Here is an 11,148-nt window from a genome sequence, read left to right on the forward strand (position 1 = left end):
CTCACCGGGGCAGGGACTCCTATCTGCTTGGTGATGGATTTTGTACCTTTTGTTTGTATACTTGGGGTTGCAGCTCACCTCATCAGGGTTGATGTATGTTCTTCAGCTCCAAACCATCAGTTTACTTGCTGAACGTCTGTCCTTTAACTGTCCTTCTGGATGGGACCCTCTGTGGAAAGCTGTCTCCAGTCGGCCATCTTGCCTCTGCCCCCTCTCTTATTTCCTATCTTAATGAATAGTGCCTGTATCTACCAATTATCTCAACTAGGAAACAAAATAGCATTCTCTCTATCTCACATCTTACAAATCAAAAGGTCCTATTGATTTCATCACCTTGGTATTGCTTGTGTCTATTCTTTTATACTCATCTGACCCAACTTTCTATTTTATCATAATCTCCTACCCAAATGACATCACTAGCTTATTTAGGTGCCCTGCCTGTACCACTGTCACCCCAAATATATCTCTGTACTATGAGCAGAATGATGGCTCCCATGCTTAGATCCTCCTGTGGTTTTTGAAGACACATTTTGATCTTATATAGGTTTGCGAGGTGCTTGTATGTCTGACTCCTGCCTGTATTTCACGCCCTCCTTATGCAAAACATGCTTTCCTTTCTTTCTGTACTTCTCTATCACTAGAACTTTGAGTCTTAGCCTCTGAAACCCTCTTTGCTTTCTTGTCCTCAGCCCTCCTTTCCCTTGCAAAATGACTTGGTTAGTGTCCATTCTTGTTTTAATGCTACTCTGTTTAGTAAGCATTCCCTGGTTTCCCCCCTCCTCCTGTGTCAAGTGTTTCCACTATTCCCTTGGTGGCAGGTCAGGTTCTCTGGAAGCAGATGTTGAGAGGGAGATATGTATGAGAGTTCTCTCTTATGGATCAACTCTAGTGAAAGGAAAGGAGGGACTAGAATTGAGTAAAGAGAAGAATCCAACTATAATGTAGACATGAAAAAGCCTCAACCAACCTAGCATGATGCTCTGAGATGAGTATTGCCCATCAAAATTGTTTGCTTTGTGCCCACACAGTCCGCCTCCTCCCTTTTCTTTGTTCTCTCACTGTATGCCGGCTGACACAGATGGGCATGACCTTGGTTGAAGTAGTTGTTGGCAGCTATTGCTGACAGCTGGAGTGTGGAGGGCTGTCTCCTAAACACATTCCCATAGCTGCTGAGCTCACCCCTCAGGAGGGCATTGATGGCATTCCTCCATATTTACTGTACACGTTTACACTGGAACATTGCACCATGGTGTCTCATCTTATTTCTGACTGCTGTACTTATTTACTTCCCATAAACTTCACAAGCAAATGAAATTTTTTTATGTTGCTCACTACTGTGTCCTCAGATTATAGTGTAATTTTGACACAGAGTGGGCGCCCAATAAATACTTGTTGAATAAGTGGATTTGGGAATCTATTTTCTTGGTATTTTTCCTCCTGATGATTGCTGAAAAATTCCTTACATTTTTTAGCTCAGTTATTTGTCTTGGTCTAGAGTCATTCAAACATTCTAATTATACCAGAGTGAAAAACAACAGATTTAGGGTAATATGTCCATTCATTCTTGGGAGGGGTTCAGATATCTAGGAGTAGGAAATTTCTACAAAACTTCCCAGTACAGATTGTAGTAAGGGGAATTTAAACAAATTAAAATACCTCAGGCAGCTGTCCTTTAAAATTATTAGTTTCATCAAATAGGAAAGCCTTTTGGGTTTCAGTATCTCTTGAAACAGTTAATTTTTTTAATTTTTGGTGTTATCTTACCATCATCTCAAAGTTTACCTTAATTCTTTTCTAGATACGCTTCATAAATAGCACAGCCTGGTTCTCAGAAGCCAGACACACATTTCTTGTTAGGTTTTATCATTCACACTGTCTTTCTTCCGTTTTGTAGTGAAGTAAATTTTACTGTGCCTAGGAATTCACTTAATTTAGAAGCAAGCATATTCTGAAGTTAAATTGAAGATTAAAACCTATTTTTTATGATTTTTCTATGCACTAATCCAAGTCTGTGCTGGTGTTTTGCCCAGACCATACTGGTAGATGAATAGATGAAATACAAGTTACCAGGTTGATGTTTTGAACCTAAACAAACTTGTTTCTTTCATTAACCAACAAAACTATTAATATGACGTAGAATTTTGATCTAAATTATTCATGTGTGAAATATTTATGGAAGACATCAAATCCGCAAGATTTACATATTTTCCAAAAGATGTTCATCTTAATGCTTTTCTTTACATCAAATTGCATAGCGAGGCATGCAAACCAAATGGAAACATGAAAATGCAGTTGGGAAGGGAAATCTTCTGCAAAAATTATCTCTCTATATGTAAGAAACCTATTTTGAAAATATCCTGTTTTCATTTATTTATGTCAATACTGGCTTCCATTAGAATGGATAATTCACTATTAGCATTGGAAATTCAGAATACATTATCGTGAGCTTGGTTAAGTCAGAATGGAGTACTGTGTACTAAAGTAGATTAAGATGTAGGTAAGGCAGTATACACCGTGGCATATCATTGTTCGTACAATTTTTAGTGAATGAGGGAAAAAATAGTTATTTAGAATTTATACGTAAGACGTAATGAAGTGACCCACAGAGGTTATGGAGGCTGGGAGACATCACCTGTGCCCTGCGTTTCTCAGATGTCCTTTGATGTCAATTAGAGAGATCTAGAAGGCCAGAACTTCTGATTTAGTCCCAGAAAACACATAATTTTTGCTTTCACTACACAGATATTTTTGGCCAAATATCTAACTCTAGGCCAGAATTGTCACATATCTTGAGTTTCAGTACCTCATAAGCAGGAGATACAGACATTCTTATATGAAAACAAATTGCAAGGTCGATACTGATTGGAAATCATGAGGTCCCACATATAACGACGAAGGGAAATTCTAAGGTGTGAATTCAAATAAAAATGTAGACCCATGGAACAGAAGAAAAAAACTGAGCAATGCTCGTATCAAATGATTCTATTCGTTCTAGAATTTCTCCTAGACATTGTTTATGAGAATATTAAGATGAGCCTGGAAGAATTAAACTATCTAATTTCTGTCTAATTTCTCTTCAGTAAGTGAGAGAAGAAAATAATAATTGGTGTCTTCCACTGAGTAGAATCACTTTACTCATGGTTGTCATATGCTGTTAAGTCACTCTCAAAGGTTTCATAATCAAATTGTCTTTTAAAAAACTGCAATGTTTTAATATATGTTGATAAAGTCTTCATTTTAAGAAGTGGAGCTTAATTGCTCTCCTTTTAAGCATCACCGGAGCTTCTGGTCAAGGTCCCGCAAGAAATGGAGGCTTCCTGCCTGCAGTGACGTGAAGGAGCCCGCAGGGGGACACACCAGCACCAGCCTGTTGCCAGATGATTTAGCTCACATCTGGACTGCAACCTCAGGAGACCCTGACCAGGACTACACAGCCAAACTGCTTCCCAAATTCCTGATCAGCTGTAGGATAAGAAATGCCTGCAGTTTTAAGCTGCTGAATTTTCGGGTAATTTGCTACACAGCGATAGATAACTAATGTAAACACATGGACAACTCTGCAATGGCAAATGTGTTTCTTTTCCAAGTATAAAGTTTCAACCAAAATAAAAAATGTGGTACTCTAATAGAGGCTAACCTAGTAGATTGAGAACACACTGGGGTTTCTCACTTTATAAGGAACAGGCTTCCCAGGCTTGTGACTTTTTCCTCCCGCTCTGGCATGAACTCCTGTAATAAGACCCTGGTCTCAGTCCTTAAATGGCAAGAAAGGTGTACCTTCTCCTAAACAGGATTTGAGTAGCCTACCTCTGAGAATTTTTTTAAGAAATGAGAGGAAAATATGAAACTTGTTTATTTTTATGATAATTGTTTTCTGCCTTTCCCAGAAAAAAAATATTTGTGAAGTTACTTCCAAGGGAAGCCTTTAAAAAAATACTTTGGGGGCGGCGCCTGTGGCTCAGTCGGTGGGGCGCCAGCCCCATATACCGAGAGTGGCGGGTTCAAACCCGGCCCCGGCCAAACTGCAACCAAAAAAATATCCGGGCGTTGTGGCGGGTGCCTGTAGTCCCAGCTACTCGAGAGGCTGAGGCAAGAGAATCGCCTAAGCCCAGGAGTTGGAGGTTGCTGTGAGCTGTGTGAGGCCACGGCACTCTACCGAGGGCCATAAAGTGAGACTCTGTCTCTACAAAAAAAAAAAAAAAAAAAATACTTTGGAAAGAGAAAAATAGAGCCTTGGTGGAACCATTTTCAGGTGGAGTTTATTAATGATTTGGATGAATTAGCACATGTTCTTGGCAAAAAACAAAAAGAGGATTGTCTCTTGTTCAAGAGCATTCTCCATTAGAAATCCTGATGCAAAATTACTAGTTATTTTAGCTAACATGCAATTATGTATAAGGAGATTGGCAGAGAAGTATATATTGAAACACTGTAAGATTTTTTCTTGGTATCAAAACGTTTTCTGTTTCATTTCCAGTGTAAATCTGAAGACATTTAAAACTATACTTCTTTGAAAGCTACTATTGTTTAATCAAACCCTATTTCTTTTCTTCTTTTTTTTACATTAATAAAAAAAGTCAGGTCAAAGATGACTTCATTGATGTGAGCACAAAGAAATTGATGTGATATATTTTCAACTTGAAAGTTTCTAAATCATACTGGATTTTATCATGTGCCATATTAACAAAACAAGTCAAGTTTCCCAAGTGTAAGCTTTATTTAAGCAAAGGCATACCCTGTTTCCCCGAAAATAAGACAGTGTCTTATTTTAAGGTGTGCGCCCAAAGATGCGCTAGGTCTTATTTTCAGGGGACATCTTATCTTTCCTGTAAGTAGGTCTTATTTTCAGAGGATGTCTTATTTTCAGGGAAACAGGGTAGACAACTTCAATTAGAATTTAAAATTTGAGAAGGATTGAAGTTTTTTCATAACATAGATCTAATTCTTTCCTTTATAAGTGGCTTTTTTTCAAGGCCAGCAGTTTGCTGAAGCTGTTGGTTTCAAGCAGGAGCCTAAAGAATTATCTTCCTATGGTCTGTTGGACATTTCAGAACTTTGGAAATGTAATGGTCAATTCATTAGAAACAGTATGAGTCATTGGTGATAGATGTAGGCTAGTGTGTATTTGTAGTCTTAATCCTGGGGTTCCAAAATATCCATAAAATATTATTATATTTATCTCAAGAAGATATTTAAGTTATCCGTTAGAATTATAATGCTGTTAAATCTTAATTACAGCTCCCCCAAATTACTGTGGGTTTTTATTTAAAATAAAAAGATAATTCTACAGTTAGAAAAAAGAAGTAGCTTTTTTAAAATGAAAAAAGGTTGAGAGGAGCATTAGCTTGGTAAATGTTATTTTTCCGCAAAATACATGTTTAATCAAAAATATTAGGTGTGACTGTGGGTGGTGGCTCAGGCCTGTAAACCTAGTACTTTGGGAGGTCAAGGTAGAAAGATCCCTTGAGGCCAGGAGTTCAAGACCAGCCTGAGGAACATAGTGAGATTCTATCTGTGCAAAGAGAATTTAAAAAAAACAACAAAGCACCAAACAACTCTGTGGCACGTGCTTTGTAGTCTCCACTCTTCAGGAAGGTGAAGCAAGAGGATTGCTTGAGCCCAGGAGTTCCGGGTTGCAGTGAGCTATGATCACAGCACTGCACACCAGCTTTATGTGCATTTTTCTACCTGTGCATTTTAGATGGGGAGTTTTGTTGTTTCCAACAAAGTAATCTCAATGTGATCGCTGACCCTAGCGGGTTAATAATCCCTGTAAACACAAATTGTTTCTTCCATTTTCCATCTAAAGGGAACACTTTTAGAGGTCACTGAAATTTCACTAGACAGTTCAGCTCCATTTTATTTGAAAACATGTCACTTACCTTGGATAAATAATTAAATTACGTTTTACCAAGAGCTACTTATTATTCTATTAAAAACATTTGTAATGCAAATGAGTACGTTAAATCTACGGCAGTATGCAAACAAAACTACCATCATGAGAAACTATACCATTAAATGCATAATTAAATTTTGTAAAACAAATATATGTACTCTAGGAAAATATTCTTCTCTACTTTTGAGATTAAAGATAAGACCAGCTAGATGTCTCCTTAAGACATCTAGTAATACATTATTAGAGGATTATGTATTATGTGGAGGATTGAGCAGTGTATTCCACAACTCACTATCTCCCCTTCTACAAGTAATCCTCAGAAATCTCATACAATGAACTATTTAAAAGTAGAAAGAATTAGAACTATATAAATCACATCATATTTAATGTATAAAATTAATACAAAGTCTAGAACAAGTTATCAACAATATTCATTTTTATTTATTTATGTTTTTGAGACAGAATTTCACTCTGTTGCCTCAGACTAAAGGGCCATGCTGTCAGCTTAGCTCACAGCAAACTCAAATTCCTGGTTTCATGCAATGTTCCTGCCTTAGCAGAGACTACAGGTGTCCATCACAATGCCCAGCTAGTTTCCTATTTTTAGTAGAGACAGAGTCTTACTCTTGCTCAGGCTGGTCTCTAACTCTTGAGCTTAAGGGACCCTCCAGCCTCAGCCTCCCAGAGTGCTAGGATTGCAGGCATGAGCCCCTGCATCTGGCCTACGTGGTGCACTTATTTACAGTAAATATGTATCATGATAGCTTAAATTAACGACACAGTTTATATTAAGTTAAAATTAGGATGACATGAAAGACATTTGCTCATTTTCTTTAAACCTAGGAAATAGTTGGAGAAGATGCCTTGTAGTCTTTTCTGTTGTTCAATGGGGGAAACTGGCGAGTTAACAGTGAGCAGGTTTATTTTTCGTCGGAAAACAACACCCTTATGAATTTGGATGCCATTTGATGGCTCATTTGTGGGCTATCTGGCATATGACATGCATTTTCTTTTAAAAGAAACTAGATTGTTAAGCAACAAACCTATTTCAATACAAAATATAGATGAAATCTTGAACTTTAACAATGAAAGTAATGGAAAGATTCATATGTGAAAGTTGACATGTACATTGACATTTCACACATCACTCTCATTTTATTGATTGGAATAATGTTATAAATAACATTTCAAGGAGCATTTTTATTCTACACCTTACCCTCAAAAGTTCCTGAAAATCACTTGTCATTACTCCTGCCTATCCCAGCCCCTCATCTTCTGTTCTTCTATAATCTCTCACCTGTCTCCCATTTCAAACCCATTCTAAAACCCACCTCAAAATAGGAAAACTATTTTGGCAGTGGGTGGGAGAGCACTTCATTTATTTCTTTATACCCTAGAAAGTTATTTGGTCATGAAGATTTGAAGTAATTTCAAGTATCTAGTTTCTACTTTATGAAAGCACATTGTCTTTTAGTTTGATTATAAATGTATACAGTTGAACTTTAAATAATCTGTGTTTGAACTTCGAGGGTCCATTTGTACGGATTTTTTAAATATTTTGGATCAGTATGAGGGCACACCATAAGGACATTTGCACTTGAATGCTTATAGCAGCTCAATTCCTAATTGTAAAGATGTGGAAACAACCCAAGTGCCCATCTACTGATGAATGCATTGATGTACGTGGGTTTTTACAAATAAAAATTACACTACTCTTCTGCCTCCCCTCCCACCTCCTCCCCCTCTTGCTACTTCTGAGGTGCAAGACCAACACCTCCTTTCCTCCTCCTCAGTCTACTGGATGTATAGAAGTTGAGCATAAAGGCTTTTATGATGATCCATTTTCACTTAGTGATCAGGGAATATATTTTCTGTTCCTTATGATTTTCCTAACATTTTCTTTTCTCTAGCTCACTTTATTGCAATGAGTATATCATACATATAACATAAATATGTGCTAATTGACATATGCTCATGTTAACAGTAAGGTTTCTGGTCAACAGTATCCTCTCTTAGTAATTAAGTTTTTGAAGAGATCAAAGTTATGCGCAGATTTCTGATGGTGTAACTAATACCTCTCACCCTGTGTTACTCAAGGGCCAGCTGCCTATGCTTTTTGTAGACGTATTTAGAAATATATCAAGAATTTATTTCACAAGTCAGAGATGATAATTTTGAATCTTATTTTGTGTTCTTACTTGCCGTGCTTTTAAAAAAGATACTTATACTATTAATTTTTAAAGAAAAAATGAGATTCTATGAATCCGTTATATGACTCTGAGAGCCTTGGATTATTAAACACAATTTTTATTGTGCCACAAGAGATAGGAAAGAATGCTTTTAAACTATGTTACAATGATTTTTTAATCACTTGGATATGTATTATTTTATATGTTTATTGAAAGCGCTCGTTAGACATATTTTTTAACTTCTTTATTCCTAGTGCATATGTAATAGGGAAAGTACAGGTGGAACAAATTTGGTAAAATAGTTCTAAAATATCTTCAAATGCCTAGTCCCATTTTAAAAATAAATTTTTGATTTTTTTCCATGCAGTATTTTCTGTGCGATTAAGAACATTGCCGACACACTACAACTCTGACATTTGCTTTACCTCTCTTGATGGGTACACGCAAGCAATAACAGTGTCATTTCTGAGCAGACCCTGGCTGGCAGTGACTGCAAACTCTTTCTGGATTTCAGTGTTGCTAAATTATTAAAAAAATGTATATATGAGAGTTAAATAAATATGGTTACATACTCCAAATACATATGCGTATATATACATTTCTATTTTTTTTTTAAACAAAATACCTGATGCTTCTACCCTTGTGTCTCATAGGCAGCTCAGTGCATTATTTAAGAAAGTATGGACATGATGTTCAGACAAAGGTCAGAATGGTTACTTGTTTTAAGTCTTTTTTTTTGTATATATATATATACAAAATATTTATTTATTATATATATTTGTATATATATATTTATTTATTTTGTGTATATATATTTAAAGTGTACAAGATGATATTTTGGTATGCTTACCTTGATATGCATATACATTTTGGTAATAATGCCTAAAATTTACTCTCTTGGAACATTACCAAAAGAAAATGCAATATTTTTGAGTATAGTCTTAATGGTGTACATTAAATCTTTAGACTCATTCATTCTGGAAATTTGTAAGTTTGTACCCTTTGATCTCCTCCATCTCTACCAACATATTCTGTTTCTATGTACTTTTTTAACACTCCATATATAAACTAGGTCATGCAGTGTTTTTCTTATTGCATTTTGCTTATTTTATTTAGCATAATATACTCTAAGTTCATCTATGTTTGCCACCAATGGCAAGATTTTCTTTTTTTTTTTAACTTTGAAATGTCTTTTTTAATTAATTTATTTTTATTTTTTATTAAATCATAGTTGTGTACATTAATGCAATCATGGGGCACCATACACTGGTTTTATATACCATTTGACATATTTTCATCCCACTGGTTAACATAGCTTTCCTGGCATCTTCTTAGTTATTGTGTTAAGATATTTATCTTCTACATTTAGTAAGTTTCACATGTACCCTTGTAAGATGGTGTAATCTTACAAGATTTTCTTCTTTTTAAAGGCTGAATGATATTCTGTTACCTACACTACACTTTCTTTTTTATATTTCAAATAAATATGAGGGAACAGATTTTTAGGTTACATTGTTCTCGCTTCTAAGATAAAGTTCAAGTTGTAGGAGAGGCCCTCACCCAGGGAGGTGTGCTGAATATGGTCTCATTGTGCACATTAGGTGAGATCCCACAAAATGCCCTCCCTCCTCCCGCCAATCATGCTCCACCATTCCCCTCCCTCTCCTTCCTCACCCTACCTCCTTGCTACACTATGTTTGTGTTTTATCATTTCCATTAGTTTGTAAATGTTAACATATTGGTTTCATATTAGTATTGAGTACATTGGATACCTTTTGTTTTTTTCATTCTTCAGATACTTTACTAAGAAGAATGTGTTTCAATTCCATCCATGTATACATATAGAATACATTCATGGGTTGAAGGGCATTAGGGTTGCTTCCATGACTTGGCAATTATGAATTGAGTGGCAATAAATATTCTGATGCTAATGTCTTTGTGGTAAAATGATTTTTGTTCTTCTGGGTAGATACCTACTAATGGGATTGCAGGCTCAAATGGAAGATCAACTTTTAGTTCTTTGAGAATTCTCCATACATCTCTCCGCTCATCTGCTTGATGAGCCTTACATTGTTTCCATATCTTGGCCATTGTGAATAATGCTGCAATGAACATGAGAGTGTAAACATCCTTCTGGGTGGTGATTTCATTTCTTTTGTGTACATATGCAGAATAAGAATTGCTGTATCATATGTTAGTCTTGTTTTTAATATTGTTGTGAACCTCAATACTATTTTCCAATTTACATTCCCACTAACTTTGTACAAGGGTTTCCTTTTCTCTGCATTCTCACAAAACACTTGTTATTTCTTGAGCATTTGATAAAAGCCATCCTAGCAGGTGTGACATGACATCTCATTGCAGTTTTAATTACATTTCACTTTTAACTTTCAATGCTGGGTACCTTTTCATATACTTATTGGCAACTTTCATGCCTTTTTCAGAGAATGTGCATTCAGGTCTTTGTCAATATTTTAATTCAGTTATTCATTTCTTTTCTATTGAGTTGTTTGAATTCCTTATATATTTTGGTTATTAACCCATTATCAGATATATAGCATGCAAATATGTTCTTGCAACTTTTAAACTGCCTTTTCATTTTAATTGTTTTTATTGTCCAAAAATATTTTAGTTTGATGTAGCCCTATAAACAGCTCATTAAATATGTATCACTAAATATTGAAAAACTTGATAATTCATAATACTCCATGGTGTGCATGTATTTTTATATAATCTACACCATATCATTTTAACACTTGGGCTCTTTTCTTTCTTTCATCATAGAGGCAATGCAGCAATAAGGTTGCTCTGCAAAATGTACATGTTTTCAAATTGCTTCTATAAAGATTGTTCCAATTTATATTTCTATTGGGATTTATAATATTCATAATTTATTAGTGACAATAAAACTCTTCTAATTGATATCTTATGACTTTATATTTAGTTTAAGTTTACCTTTCTGCTGATGGTTTGTGCCTTCTCTTCCAGTTAGAAAAATTGGTCTTCTTATGAAAAATATAAAGGATAACTAGTAATTTTATAAGTGCAACACTTACCAAAATT

The 11,148-nt window shown here is 35.5% G+C and overlaps 1 non-coding gene across 1 annotated transcript; it reads left to right on the forward strand.

Moving 5' to 3' along the window:
- Nucleotides 1-4,957: 4,957 nt before the first annotated feature.
- Nucleotides 4,958-5,093, forward strand: LOC128572206 (small nucleolar RNA SNORA2/SNORA34 family). Its single transcript, XR_008376113.1, has one exon. It is a non-coding gene; the product is annotated as a small nucleolar RNA SNORA2/SNORA34 family (small nucleolar RNA).
- The last annotated feature ends 6,055 nt before the right edge of the window (nucleotides 5,094-11,148 follow it).

This window comes from Nycticebus coucang, chromosome 19, assembly GCF_027406575.1.
Source record: "Nycticebus coucang isolate mNycCou1 chromosome 19, mNycCou1.pri, whole genome shotgun sequence".
Lineage (NCBI taxonomy): Eukaryota > Metazoa > Chordata > Mammalia > Primates > Lorisidae > Nycticebus > Nycticebus coucang.